This window comes from Notamacropus eugenii, chromosome 7 (genome assembly GCF_028372415.1).
Source record: "Notamacropus eugenii isolate mMacEug1 chromosome 7, mMacEug1.pri_v2, whole genome shotgun sequence".
Lineage (NCBI taxonomy): Eukaryota > Metazoa > Chordata > Mammalia > Diprotodontia > Macropodidae > Notamacropus > Notamacropus eugenii.
In genome coordinates this window covers 131,590,264-131,604,701 of record NC_092878.1, presented here as the reverse complement: position 1 = coordinate 131,604,701, position 14,438 = coordinate 131,590,264, and the positions used below count along the sequence as shown (strand labels likewise).

The 14,438-nt window shown below is 36.6% G+C and overlaps 1 protein-coding gene across 4 annotated transcripts in view; it reads left to right on the top strand.

Annotated features, from left to right (window-relative positions):
- Window positions 1-2,237: 2,237 nt before the first annotated feature.
- HPGDS (hematopoietic prostaglandin D synthase) overlaps window positions 2,238-14,438 on the top strand; it is a 47,958-nt gene continuing 35,757 nt past the window's right edge. For 2 of the 4 annotated variants that reach the window (XM_072622920.1, XM_072622919.1), the window contains exon 1: window positions 2,242-2,331. The gene's annotated coding sequence lies outside the window, so the exon portion shown is untranslated. Of the gene's footprint in view, window positions 2,332-12,192; window positions 12,212-14,438 lie in introns of those variants that run through there. The other 2 variants (XM_072622917.1, XM_072622918.1) reach the window with 2 other exon arrangements.

The window sequence follows — 14,438 nt, the reverse complement described above, 5'->3', positions numbered from 1 at the left end:
CATCAGTTTCTTATAGCATAGTAATATTCCAGAACAAACATATACCACAACTTGTTTCACCATTTTCCAATTGATGGACATACCTTCAATTTCCAGTTCTTTGCTACCACAAAGACAGCTGCTATAAACCTTTTAGAAGATATGGATTCTTTTCCTTTTTGCCTAATCATCTTTGGAAATAGACCTAGTAGTGGTTATACTGGGTCAAAAGTTAGAGGCAGTTTAATAACTCTTTGGGCATAAGTCCAGGTCACTTTCCAAAATGGTTGGATCAGCCCACCAACAGCAAATTAGTGTCCCACTTTTTCCATGTCCTCTTCGACATTTGCCCTTTCTATCCTTTTAGCCAATCTGATAGGTATAAAATGATATCTCAAGGTCGTTTTAGCTTGCATTTCTCTAATCAATAATGATTTAGAGCATTTTTCATGTCTATAAATAGTTTTGATTTCTTCGTTTGGAAACTGCCTGTTTATATCCTTTGACCATTTATCAATTGAGGAATGACTTTTATTCTTATAAATTTGACAAAGTTCTTTATATATTTGAGATATGAGACCTTTATTTGAGGAATTGTCTATAAAATACCCCCCCATGCACAGTTTTTTGTTTTCCTTTTGATCTTGGCTATATTGCTTTTATTTGTATAAATAATTAATTTAATGTAATCAAATTATCCATTTTATGCCTCACAATACTCTGTCTCTTGTTTTTTCATAAATTGTTCACCTATCCGTAAATCTGAAAGATAATGTCTTCCATGTTTTTCAATTTTTTTTTCAAATTTTCTTGTAATATCTCCCTTTATAACCAGGTTATGTATTCATTTTGACCTATCTTGATAAATTGTGTAAGATACAGTTCTAAACCTATTTTCTGCCAGACTGCTTTCTAGTTTTCCCAATAATTTTTTTTTTACCAAATAAAAAATTCTTGCCCTGAAAACTTAAGTCTTTACACTTGTCAGACATTAGGTAACTATATTCATTTGCTACTGTAAATTATATGTCTGCTCTGTTCCACTGATCTACCTGTCTATTTTTTAGCCAGTACTAGATAGTTTTGGTAATTACCTTATAATATAGTTTAAGATATGGCATTGCTAAATCTCCTTCCTTTACATTTTTTTTCATTAGTTCCTTTGATATTCTTCACCTTTTGCTCTTCCGAAAGAATTTTATTATTTTTTTTCTTGCTCACTAAAAGATTTTTGGTACTTTAATTGGGAGGACATTGAATATATAGATTAATTTAGATTAAATTGTCATTTTTATTTAGGGTAGGCCCTACCTACCCATGAACAATGAATATTTCTCCATTTATTTAAATATGATTTTATTTGTATAAAATTTTTTTTATGATTTTTTCATATAGTTTCTGAGTTTGTTTTGGCAGGTATATTCCCAGGTATTCTATATTGTCTAGAGTTATTTTAAATGAAGTGTCTCTAGCTATCTCTTCCTGCAAGGTCCTATTGGTGATATATAGGAATGCTGATGATTTATGTGGGTTTGCTTTATATCCTGTTACTTTGCTAAATTTATTAATTATTTCAATTTTTAGTTGAGTCTTTAGGATTTTCCAAACATATCATCATATCATCTGCAAAAAAATCATAGTTTTTATTACTTCATCGCCCATTATCATTCCTTCTATTTCTTTTTCTTTTCTTATTGCTATTGCTAGGATTTACAATCCGTGAAGGTGAAAGCAGGTCTAGGCTTATACTTTTCCATAAACTGTAGCAAATAAATAAATAAATAAAAGTTTAAGGAACTTGATCGTGTGGATTGTTAAGTGTCTGAGGTCAGATTTAAATAGTGGTTTCTTGACCCCTCCAGTCTAGTTCACCATTCCTATGCTAAATTGCCTAACTATTAAAGACATAAAAAATCTGAGAAAACATATTAATACATTTATGTTACTACATAGATGTGTATACATACATATGTATATATGTATTAGTATATAGTTCTAAAATATATACTTCAATAGTAGAAACAAGGAATTTTGCCATATATCTCTTTTCTATCCGAACTTAACAGCTTAAACATTAAAGTAGCAATGACACAATAATGCATACTCATAAGCTCCCATGAACTTTGATTATCAAATTAACATCAATAAGTTTCATTGTTATCTATGCAAAGGTCCTAGAGAGTGCCCCGAGTAACAGGAAGTCTCCACATAGTTGTTGTCTGGCCACACTATTTTTAAGGAAATGAAAAGACGTAGGTGGAAGTGGCCCGCTGTCAGAGTGGGTTTGACCGTCACTTATCTGTAGTGTCTAAAGTGCAAGAGAAAGCAGTCTAGAAAGAAGACACACCAAAAGTAAGTGATATTCCTAGATTATTGGTAAAAAAGGAATGAAATTTGCTTCTCATCCTTCATTTTGCATCTTCTCTGTTTTTTCCCATTCATATCTTCTCCTATCTATGATTATTCAATCACTTTGTAACATTCTTGAAATATCTTGTTGAACTTTTCTCTCCTTATGTTATGATTTTCAGTATGTCTAGGTTTGTCCTGAGCTTTTCTGTATTGTTACATAAATAGAATTCCTTGATCATTTCAGGGAGAAAGGTATTTATCAAAACTAAATTTTGATACTTTTCCTCAAGTGGACTTTGATTTAAAATTTTTTTCACTTAGTCGTTTCAGTCATGTCTGACTTTTTTGTGACTTGATTTGGGGTTTTCTTAGTGAAGATCCTTTCCTGGTTTGCCATTTCCTTCTCAAGCTCATTTTACAGACAAGGAAATTGAGGCAAAGAGGAGTAAGTGACTTGCCCAGAGTCATATAGCTAGTGTCTGAGGTTGAATTTGAGCTCAGGTCTTCCTGAATCCAGGCTTGGTGCTCTATCCGATATTCAAAATGACAGTAATCCAGAGAGAGATCTGATGGAATATGAATACAGATAGAAGCATACTATTTTCATTTGCTTTTGCTTTTTTCCATATTTTTCCCCTTTTGGTCTGTTTCTTCTTTCACAACATGACTAACATGAAAATATGTTTTACGTGATTGCACATATATAACTTTTATAACCTATAGATTGTTTGCTGTCTTGTGGAAGAGGTAGGGGAGGAGGGAGGAAAATTTGGAACTGAAAATCTTTCAAAAAATGAATGTTGAAAATTGTCTTTACATGTAATTGGAAAAATTGGAAAATACTATTCAATTTTTAAACAATTGACAGTAGTAGGTTTTTATTTTTAGAAACAGTATTGAAGAAGAAATCCTACTCTGGTCATTTTGGAGCATCTTATAGAAATGTATTTTCTACATATTTCTTTTTCATATAAATGTATGGAACATATAAATATATTATATAAATAAATATAAATATATTTCTCTATATTTTCTCTTTGATATTTTGGTACACATAACTGAAAACTAGTACAATCCACTGGCTTCTGTTTTATTTCTCTTTTAAGCACTTCACTTTATAACAATCTGTATATTATGAGGCATATTTTAAGAACATGTTTAAGCAATTTGCCAAGAATTTTATATCTTACTGTTCTCAAGTTTTGAGGAAAACTACTGCAATGCAACCAGATTTGTTTCTAGGTCACAATTTAGGGTCAAATGCAATTGAATGTCAGAAATAATAAAAATGATAATTATACTTATACTAGCACTTATATATGCTTACTATATATTAGGCATCATGCTAAGAGCTTTATAATTTTTATCCCATTCGATCCTTCCAACAACCGTGGAAAGTAGGTGCTGTTATTATCCCCACGTTACAGTTGAGAAAACTGAAGTCAGTAGAAGTTCAATAATTTGCCCAAGGTCACACAGCTAGTATTTCGACTCAGGTCTTCCTGACTGAGACCCAGCACCCTATTCACTGTGCCAGCTAGCTGCCCCTAAATGGAATGAAATTCCATTGAAATTCCAGCAATGGAATTCAAATTCACAGCTCCCAAATGAGGAATTTTTTATTTGAGTGATGGTACGTTCCTTGAAGTGTATTTAATATTCTTCAAGCCTTTTAATGATCTTATCATCAACAGTTAATGAAAACATAGAAGTTGTTGTTTACAAATGTAACATCTCCCCATCCACCCCAACTCTCCCCAGAATTCCTCTTTCAGATTCATTGTACTCTCTGAGTGCACAATCCACACAAGTTCATGAGCTCCCATTGATGTGTTTGCTTTTTATCTAGTCATCTAGAAGACACTCAAGAAGATTACATTCTTCAAAGGAGCAATAGATCCATATATAAGTAAATACGGAGTATATACAATCACCAAACACTTGCATCCCCAAAGCCTAAATCAAGGCTTTTTATTACAATATGTGTCAGAGACATGTTTTGTCCCCAGATTTCTCTGGCCTCAGCACTGGCTCTCTGGCCCTACCCATGTTGCCACGTGGCAAATCAACAAATATTTTGTAAATGCCTCCTATATCCTAGGTGCCTGGGGTATAATTTTTTAAAATGATACAGTTCCTGTCCTTATGGAACTTACCTTCTATTGGAGAATGGTATGGTAGTGATGGAAAACAGGAGGATAAGTACATGGGTAAGTATAATAGGAAGTAGGGTTTATTAGAGGGCAAGGAGATGTCCAGATAAAGGGCTCTAGGGTATTTTTGAGGACAGACAGACAGACAGACAGACAGAATATGCTGTTACCAGGGGGAATCTGTGAAGGCTTCATGTAGGATGGAGCCCTGGGTTGAGAAGAATTGTGAAAGAAAGAAATGAAGGGGGATTACATTCTAGGCATGAGAAATGCCCTGTGTTGTTCTCTCCAGGTAAGAGGCAGTGTGTTGAGGTTTGGAAAACAGCTAATAATCTAGTATGACTGGAATATAGATGCCACATTGGGAAGTGATGTGAAATAAGGCTAGAAAAGTAAGCTGGAGTCAGATTGTGGTAGGCTTTTGATGCCAAGGTAAAGAAAGACACTGAAGGTTTAAGCAGGGGTATGACATGGACATAAGACTTAGAAAGATACTTTGGCAACAACATGGAGGATGCATTGGAAAGGAAAGAGATGGCAGTGAGCAGACAGACCTAAATTAGGAAGCTATTATAATAGTCAAGGAGAGAGGTAAAGAGTGATGGAAATAATAAATAAGGGGACATTAATACATGAAAGGTTGTGGAGGTAAAATCAGTACTTGGCAATGATTGGATATGGAAGATGAAGAAGTATGAGAGGTCATGGAGGAAGAAAGGAAACAAGCATTCCTTCATCAATCAATAAACATTTATTAAATGTCTATTATGTATGAGGCTAAGCATTTTACAAATATTATTTCATTTGATCATTACAACAACCTAGTGAGGTAGATGCTACTGTTAGTCCCCTTTTTTACAGTTGGGGAAACTGAGGCAGACAGGAATTAAGTGACCTACCCAGGATCACACAGTTAGTAAGTGTCTGAGACTGTATTTGAATGAAAATCTTCCTGACTCTAAGTATCCACTGGGTTGCAAGTCATGTCATAATTTCTCTGATGTCATGGTCTTCTTTGAAAATGAAGGATGAACACAGACAGAGAGGCAGACATTTGTCTCCAGGCAAATGACTCCAAAACTTCCAGCCTGGGGCACTGAGTGACTAGCAGGATACCTCAGTAAAGGCAGGGGAATTAGAGGTGGGAGTGCTTTTAATTAGTGTATCAATAAGTTGATATTAAGCCCTTACTATGTACCAGGCACTATGGTAGATACCGGGGATACAGAGAAAGGTAAAATCACAGTCCCTGCCTTCAAGAAGTCCCCATTCTAGTGGGGAGGAGACAGCATGCAAATAATTCTGTATATTCAAGATGAATGCAGTGTAAATGGGAGATAATCTCAGAAGGAAGACACCAGCAGTGGAAAATAAGGAGAAGAGACACCCAAGAAAAGCCTTTTTCATGAAGTGGAATCTGATGTTAGACTTGGAGAAAGCCAGAGGACAGAAGTTGGGAGTTAAGAGGGATACCATTCCAAGAGTGAAAGAAAATGCCCCGGGGCAGAAAGATGGCAAGAGGCCAATGTTGTTGAATTTTGGAATAGATGAAGGGGAGTAAGACAATGTGAAAGGGATAATATGTAAAACAACTAGAAAGGTAAGGAAGGGGCCAGGTCAGGAAGGGCTTAAAAAGCAAGCATGATCCTTGAGGCACTAGGGAACCACTTTAGGATCTTTGATCACTTAGAAGTTGAATGGAGTACAGCGTGGAGTGGGAAGAGACTTGAGCCAGGCAGACCCATCAACAGACTAAAGCTGGGGTTCAGGCTGAAGTGTGTCAGAGGAGAGAAGGGGACATATTCAAGAGGTATTATAAAGGTAAAATCGACAGATCTTGCAATAGAGGGATGAGAGAGAGTGAGGAGGCAAGAATGACAGCTAGATTACAAGTCTAGGGTAATGGTATGCAGGATGATGATACCTTTGACAGTAACAGGAAAATTAGGAAGCAAGGAAGACTTAAAGGGAAAGATAATAAGTTCAGTTTTTGACATGTTGAGTTTTAGATGTCTACAGGCCATCAGGTACAAAAAATGTCCAATAGACAGTGGGTTAATCAGGACTGGGGGTCAATAGAAAGTTTAGGGCTAGATAAATAAATCGGAAAACAATCTGCATTGAAATGATATATGACTCATGAGAGTCAATGAGTTCATCAGGCAAGAGAAAAACAATGGCCTCCACCAAAGACATCTACAATTGGTGCCTCTACTTCTTTTCTCAGTCTCTTAAACTCTCCCGTGGAGGAGAAGACAGATAGATATAGGATAGTAACTAGTGGAGATGATCAAGTGAGGATTTTTAAAAAGAATGCTTGTAGGCAGCAAGAAGCAGCCCATAGATAAGAAAAGATTGAAGATTACTGAGAGAGTGGGAAAAATAGATGGAGAAATCTCCTGGAGAAGACGGAAGGGAATGCAATCAAATGTACATGTAGAGGGATTTGTCTTAGTGGAGGAAGATATCTGAAAGACATGAGATGAGGCAAAGGGGAGTATTAAAACCTTTAAATGGATGAACCCAGTTTTTTCAGTGAAGAATGAAGCAAAGTCCTCAGCTGATAGAATATTGGTGAAAGATGCCTTGGGAGGCTTGAAGAGAGATGAAAAGTTTTGGAGTAGCTACTGTGGTGAATGAGATTGTGAACTGATTAGAAAGTATAAAGGATTGCCTTGCTACAGTGCTAGCTAGCCCAGTTGAGATTATTTAACAAATAGAGTGGATCCAGTCAGCACAGTTTTGTGATTTTTTTCCAGCTTCATTCAATAGCTAATGAATATGAGGGCACTGCATAGAGGGAGTGATCCAAGGCTAAGACTTGGCAGGGCAAGATCACCCAGAGAAGATGGAGTTAAGGGACCAGAGAGAAGAGGAGAGGGTAGAGTTGATCTGGTTTACCAAGGAGTTGACATAAAGAGAATATAGCCAGGGCAGTTCCAAACCTGGGGATTGGAAGTCACTGTGAGGATGAAAGGGATTAGGAGTTGGATGGTAAAAAAATAAGATGAAAATGACAGAATATAATGCTCAGATAAAAGAATTTTAGAGTTCATGAATGTGGAAGTATAATACTTTTGGCTGATGAATGGCAAGATCAAAGATGTGATCAACTGAGTATAGCTGAGGTGGAGGTGAGAAGGAGTAGATTGGAAAATGAGTAGATTGAGGAACCTGGAAGTTAGGGTGTATGGAAAAGGAGTTGTATGCATGTTGAAGTCTCCTGGTATGACTGCAGGAGTGGGAAAGAAAAACCATGAACCAGGCACTGAATTCATTGAGGAGAGGAGGAGAATATCCTGGAGGTAACTAGAGTGATAGATTAATCAGAATCACACCAGATTAGCTACCAGACCAGTGTGTGCTAAATGAGTATTCTAAGTTTGTCTGACCAAAGGCAGTTTTATGGTCCCCAAAACAATTTAGTTCCACAAGCATTTACTAAGTATTTACTGTGCTCAAAGTCTGGTGTTACTCAGCATGAGTTCAGGGGATAGATACAAAACTCACACCCAAAACCCCCCCCACAAACTACTATTAATGAAATTGAAGACTTAGTATTTATATGAATATATATTCATCTAAAGAAGTCATAAGGGCCTTATGAACTACAGTACCCTTAACCAATGTAAAGCTTTAAGGACAACTTAGTAACATTTCTACAACTTTGTTTTAAGATGTTTAAATCATGTAATTATTTGTTGGAAATGATCAGTCAATCCAAAGATTCCTCCTGCCATATTTTCCTGTTACCATAAACTCTAACCAAAGACATACTTAGTCATTTCTGACTCTTCATCACCCCATGGACCACACTCTCATTGGGGGTTTCTCCATGAAGAGTGGTTTGCCATTTCCATCTTCAATGGGTTAAAGAACAGGTTAAGCGACTTGCCCAGGGTCACACAGCTAGTACGTGTCTTTAAGCAAATTTGAGCTCAGATCTTTCTGACTCCAAGCCCAGCACTCTAGCCACTGTGCCACCTAGCTGCCTCCTTATATTACCAGTCAATTTTAACTAATAACCAGAAAATGTGGAGAAAAACTTCTGCTACAGTGTTAGGGCAACACAAGGCTTCTCTTTCATTTGAAATGTAATACCAAGAGAATCTGAAACAAGATCTGGTTCAACCTAAGGAGCAGGCTATATTTTTAAGATGTGATGTACTTCGGTAGTGATATTTTATTACCGTTAGGCAGTATGGAATAGTGGAGAGACTCCTGGACCTGGTGTCAGATAGATCTGGGGTCAAACTGCTGTTCTGATCACTGTGTCATCCTAAATAAGTTACTTAACCTCTCAGCCTCAGTTTCCTTTCTCAGAAAGAGGAATGATAGTGCTTGTAGTGGCTGCTTTACAGTGCAGTTGTGAGGCACAAAGGAGAATGTATGGAAAACTCTTTGTATTCTATGCTTTCTGGTGTTGATAGCATCAGCTTTATGCTACATGAAACTGATCACAGAAATCCTCAGTTGAAATTATTTTTTCTGTTAACTTTTAACAAAGAACATTATGACACATAAAGTAGGTTTTGGATTTTTTTTTGTATTAGTGATTGTTTTTAGCAATATATACCTTATCCCAGGGATGGGGAACCTGTGGCCTTGAGGTCTTCAGATGTGACCCTTTAACTGAGTCCAAATTTTAGAGCACAAATCCTTTTATCAAGGAGATTTGTTCTGTGAAGTTTGGATTCAGTCCAAAGACCACACTTGAGGACCTAGGGGTCCACATGTGGCCTCAAGGCTGGAGGTTTCCCACCCCTGCCTTAGCCTATTTGGTTTGGGGTTTGAAAACTCGTGTGGACATGCTCACACCAACACCTGAGGAACAAAAATGCTTCCAGTTGGGGATTTTTGGTATCTATGGGAACCAAGAATGAAGATCTGTTTCCCAGGAAGGATAATTATACAAGTAATGACAAGAATGCAGTATGAAGGTGCTGCCTCTTTAACGAGCTGTGACTGTTTAAAAGATGTTCTAAAGACAAGAGAAGTATTTGTCCTGTGTTTGTGGACTTGGGACCGTTACCAAGATTAGATATAAAGATCGTTCCTATGTTAGAGAAAGATAGTTGCCTAGCAATGTGAAGAATTTCAAAACTGACCATTTGACTTCTGTGAAGTAATTCTTATGAAATATTAAACGAAGCAGAGAAAGACTCCCAGCTGGTTGGAGGGGATCCTCTAGAAACGATTTACAGGAAGATGTGGGCTGGACTACTATGGAATGACAGCAGTGGATGGATGGGCCGTGATCTACGTAAGGGAAGGGAGTGCCCAAAAAAGAGCCATTCTAGTGTGGAAATATGGGAAATACCAGAGTAAATTAGGCTTTTTTTTTCCAACTTGAAGACTTCTCATTTTCATTCAGAGTTCATTAGGTCCTAACCACTATCATCTGGTCTATGACCAACTGTTTTTAAAATGTGTCATTCTATGTATTTTTATACTATGTGAGTATATACAGGAACATAGATAGGAATATAGAATGGAAAAACTTTAAATATGGGTTTAGTTCAACCCACCCATTTAAAAGAATTTAAAAGTATATATATATATATATATATATATATATATATATATATATATATATATATATATATATATATGTATATACATATACATATACATATGTATATATATATATATCACTATTTAAAAAATAACTGTAGCAAAATGAATGAATGAAAATAGCCATATATAGGATGACAAAGTTTGGATGAGGGGGCAGGAGTGAAGGCATAAAAATGTGTGAAGGGTTGCCATATGAAAGATAGACTGAACTTGGTTGGCTTGGGCCCAGAGGACAGAAGAAGGAGAAATGGATAAAAGTTGCAACAGATTTAGGCTAAATGTAAGGAAGAACTGAAGAATAATTAGAGCCATTCCAAAGTGGAAAGGTTCACCTCAGGGCGAAGTCAACGTCCCTCCTCCCAACTCCCACTAAACGCCTTCAAGTGAACACTGGCTGACCATTTGTCTGGTCTATTATAGACGGGATTCTTGGTGAGCTTGGACTAGAATATTTCTGGAATTTGTTCTGATTCTGAAATTCTGTGATACATATTTTTACTTATAAAAAAAAAAACCACAACACCCACTTGACCAGTCTACTAAATACCTTTCAAATGAAACACAAATTTTGTAGTAACTGTGTGGCAGTTCCATATCCATTAGGCTTTCTGACTCAGATCAGAAACTGACTCCTCAAGGGAACTGTTAATATTCATCCCTCCACTCTGACCAGGGAGGGGAAATTCCTAGACAAGCAAGGACATTGGTGGTGGTGGGGGCATGTCTTTTTAATCCTGGCACATAGTAGGTACTCAATAAATTCTTGTTAATTATTAGTGGCCATTCCCTACAGAAATTATTTTATATTTTCCTATCTGCGTAAATTCCTCTCTCCTCCCTTCAGTATCCCCTTCCCACAGTGTCCATCCTTCCTGCCCTTCTCTGCTTTACAGACAGGGAAACATACGTTTCTTGAGCTAGGTGCTGGGGATGCAAAGATGCAGCCCAGACCCTGTTCTCCAGGCACTAATTCCCCCACTAATAGCTGGGCTCCATCATGTTTCCCCTTCTACGGACCAAAGTGTTCATTTTCCATTAATCACTTTCTATTTTGCTATAGAATCCTTATTTGCTTTCTCATGGTTATCCTTCTCATCAGCTGTGTCTATCTATAGTCAGTACAGTTTTCCCTTTCCCAGTTAGGGGAAGTTAGGGGTTAGGAACATGGTGACCTCATGATCAGGAAAATCCACATAAAGTTTTTTGGCTCTCCCTTCATATCAGAGAAGAAGAAATTGTGCATATTTATGGCATTAAAAACAAAATATGTTGCTATTAAACAATACTTTACATACGTTTTTGAGTTTCTAAACTTTTTCTGTGTGGTCTGCTGACCTTTGAGTGTTGTCTGCAGCTTCCACAAAACTCCCCTCAAATTCCCATTTAATTTCTTATGCTGACCCAACATATATCAAAACTGCAATGAGGAAAGTCAGATATGAAAGGGATAACTATATTTGGAAGTGACTTGAAATGCTTCCCAACCTTTCCACGAGTGCTGGCATCACCCTCTGAGGTGGGTGTTGATATGTCACACATGTCATACAAGGGCTTTTCTCAGAAAGCATTTTCTTTTTAAGAAATATTTTATTTTATTTGTTTATTTTTTGTGTTTATTTGGTATTTAATTTCCCCCAGTTACATTTAAAAATAATTTTAACATTTCTTTTTAAAACTTTGAGTTTCAAATTCCCTCCCTTCTTTCCTCCTTACCTCCCCCTCATTGAGAAGGCAAGCAATTTGATATAGGAAAGCATGTGTAGTCATGCAAAACATATCCATGATAGTCATGTTGTGAAAGAAAACATAGACAAAAAACTCAAGAAAAGTAAAGTAACAAAAAGTTATGCATCCATCTGCATTCAGACATCATCAGTTCTTTCTCTGGGGATGGATAGCCATTTTCATCATAAGTCCTTCTGAGTTGTCTTGGATCACTGTATTGTGAGAATAGCTAAGCCTTTCACAGCTGATTGTGTTATAATATTGCTGTTACTTTGTACCCAGCACATTTCACTTTGCCTCAACCCATGCAAATCTTTCCATGTTTTTCTGAGAGCATTCTGTTCAGCAATCTTTTTTTTTTTTTTTTTTGAGGGGGTAAGGCAAGGCAGTTGGGGTTAAGTGACTTGCGGAAGATCACACAATTGGTAAGTGTCAAGCCACTAAAGCCAGATTTGACCTCAGGTCCTCCTGGCTCTAGGGCCAGTGCTCTTGATGAACATTTCTTATAGTACAATAGTATTCCATCATAATCACATACCATAGCTTATTCATCCATTCCTCAATTGATGGGCATCCCTTCAATTTCTAGAGCTACTATGGCAGAGAATGTACACATAGATCCTTTTCCTTTATGTTTTGCTTTTTTTTATTTCTTTTAGGATAAAGACCTAGGAGTGGTATTGCTAGAACAAAGGGTATGCCTGGTTTTATAGCCCTTTGGGTATAGTTCCAAATTGCCCTACAGAAAGAGTGAATCATTTTGCAACTTGGCCAACAGTGCATTAATGTCTCATTTTCTCACATCCCCTCCAACATTTATCATTTACTTTTTCTGTCCTATTAGCCGATCTAATACGAGGTAGTAGCTCAGAATGTTTTAATTTGCATTTCTCCAATCAAGAGTGAGTTAGAATATTTTTTCATATGGCTATAGATAGCTTTGATTACTTCATCTGAAAACCAATTATATTATTTGATCACTTATCAATTGGAAAATGGCTCTTATTTTTATAAAACTGACACAATTCTCTATATGTTTGAGAAATGAGGCTTTTATCAGAAAACACTTGCTTCAAATTTTTTTCACAGCTACTATTGCTAGCTGTATTTCCCTCTATCCTATTCCCCTTATGCCCATTTATTGTAATCTCTCTCCCCTTTCACCCTGTCCCTTCTCAAAAGTGTTTTGCTTCTGACTACCCCTCCCCCAATCTGCCCTTTGTTCTATCACCCCCTGCTTTCTCTTATCCCTTTCCCCTCCTACTTTCCTACAGGATAAGATAGATTTCTGTATTTCTATGCCTGTGTATGTTATTCCCTCTTTCAGCCAATTCTGATGAGAGTAAGGTTCACTCACTCACTCTCACCTCCCTCCTCTTCCTTCACTGTAAAAGCTTTTCCTTACCTCTTTTATGTGAGATAATTCATCCCATTCTATGTAACCCTTTCTCTTTCTCTCAGTATATTCTTCTCTCACCCCTTAATTTTATTTTTTTGGATATCATCCCTTCATATTCAACTCACACCTGTGTCCTCTATCTATATTTACTTCTTCTAACTACTCTAATAATTGGAAATGTCTTATGAGTTACAAATCTCATCTTCCCATGTTGGAATGTAAACAGTTTAACTTTAAGTCCCTTATGATTTCCTTTTCCTGTTTACCTTTTTATTCTTCTCTTAAGTTTTGCATTTGAAAGTCAAATTTTCTATTCAGCCTAGGTCTTTTCGTCAACAATGCTTGAAAGTCTTCTATTTCATTGATTATTTTTTCCTCTGAAAGATTATACTCAGTTTTGCTGGATAGGTGATTCTTGGTTGTAATCCTAGTTCCTTTGCTCTTTGGAATATCATATTCCAAACCTTCCAGTCCCTTAATGTAGAAACTGCTAATTCTTGTGTATCCTGACTGTGACTCCGCAGTACTTGAATTGTTTCTTTCTGGCTGCTTGCAATATTTTCTCCTTGACCTGGGAACTCTGGAATTTCACTATAATATTCCTGGCAGTTTTCATTTGGGAATCTCTTTCAGGAGGTGATCAATGTGTTCTTTTGACTTCTATTTATCCTCTGGTTCTAAAATACCAGGACAGGTTTCCTTGATAATTTTTTGAAAGATGATGTCTAGGTTCTTTTTTGACAATGGCTTTCAGGTAGTGCAATAATTTTTAAATTATCTCTCCTGGATCTATTTCCCAGGTAGTTGTTTTTCCAAGGAGATGTTTCATGTTGTCTTCTATTTTCTCATTCTTTTGGTTTTGTTTTATTGTTTATTGGTTTCTCATGAAGTCATTAGATTCCATTTGTTCCACTCTAATTTTTAAGCAATTATTTTCTTCAGTGAGCTTTTGGATCTCCTTTTCCATTTGGCCAATTCTGGTTTTTAAGGCATTCTTCTCCTAGTTGACTTTTTGGATCTGTTTTGTCATTTGGCCTAGTCTGTTTTGTAAGGTGTTATTTTCTTCAGTCATTTTTTGTGTCTCCTTCACCAAGCTATTGACTCTTTTCTTATGATTTTCTTGCATTACTCTCATTTCTCAAGTTTTGCTCTACTTCTCTCACTTGATTTTCAAAATCCTTTTTGAGCTCTTCCATGGCCTGAGACCAATTCATATTTTTCTTGGAGGCTTTGGATGGAGGAGCTTTGACTGT